This window comes from Adiantum capillus-veneris, chromosome 4 (assembly GCF_014529385.1).
Source record: "Adiantum capillus-veneris isolate H3 chromosome 4, ASM1452938v2, whole genome shotgun sequence".
NCBI lineage: Eukaryota > Viridiplantae > Streptophyta > Polypodiopsida > Polypodiales > Pteridaceae > Adiantum > Adiantum capillus-veneris.
The window spans coordinates 36,574,451-36,575,519 of NC_140934.1; the positions used below are offsets into that span (position 1 = coordinate 36,574,451).

The 1,069-nt window shown below is 40.1% G+C and overlaps 1 pseudogene; it reads left to right on the forward strand.

The window, feature by feature from the left end:
- Positions 1 to 426: 426 nt before the first annotated feature.
- Positions 427 to 1,069, forward strand: part of LOC147458983 (uncharacterized) — an 873-nt pseudogene continuing 230 nt past the window's right edge.

Below are 1,069 nucleotides of genomic sequence, written 5' to 3' on the forward strand. Positions count from 1 at the left end.
CTATATTGGTTGTTCCATCAAACTAATGTTCTAGAGGTGATTGATCGACAGACTAACCATGGAGAGGTACTACATCTCGATGGAAGGGGAGACTTTCAAGTTCAGTGGCATCTTGCAGGTGACCTCAAAACATTAAAGTGCATGTATAATTGTGGAATGGGTGCAATGGAAAAGTCGCCGTGTTTGTTCTGCATGGAGCCTGCAAAGGTCATAGACTCAAAGTGGTGGAGAAAAGCTCCAACACATCACATTGAGGACCTTGCTTTTTGACCGGTTTTGAAAATACCACTTATGAATGTCCACATCTGTATAATGCATGCCCTTTGTAGAATTGTGGAGAAATTGGTCTACTTATATATTGGGTTTGCTTGGAAAATCAAGAACTTAGCAGAGTGACAGATGTCCCTGCAGTGCTTACAATTGGTACTGTTGGATATGGGGCTTCATGATGGCAATGTGAAAATCCAGCAGGATGAAGAGAGATCAACTGCTGAGAATGATGTCCCATGCAAACCATCCATCGGTGGGGTGAAGGCATGGAGGTTTTTGTCTAAACCCCTAGGAATACGAGATCCAAAGCTCAAAGCATGGAAGAATATATAAACATCTTATGTTAGCAAGGTAGAGTATTAGAGCTAGAAAAAGCTACATATTGCAGTCAAAGATCAAGAACCAACTACTCATAAAGCGAAGGCTGAGGTTTGGCGATCGATAGACATGCTATTTTTGATGTGCGATAAAGATGACTAGTCATAAGGTGATATGAGAAAGTTCAAGGAGAATCTCAACCTTGTCAAGAAATCATTCAAGACAGCATGGACAGACACCCAGATTACTCACTATATGGTATTATTGTGTATTCTGATTCTCTTTTATGTGTAACTATGTGAGTGTAAAACATTCTAAGTAATATGTTTTCATATCCAGCACATCATTTTCAATCATTTACCATATTTTATACAAAAGTATGGGAACCCGGCCATATGGAATACCCAAGGGATGGAAATGTCTCATTACATGGCCACAAATGCCTATTTCAGGCACACACAACATGGCAGCTCTCGAATCA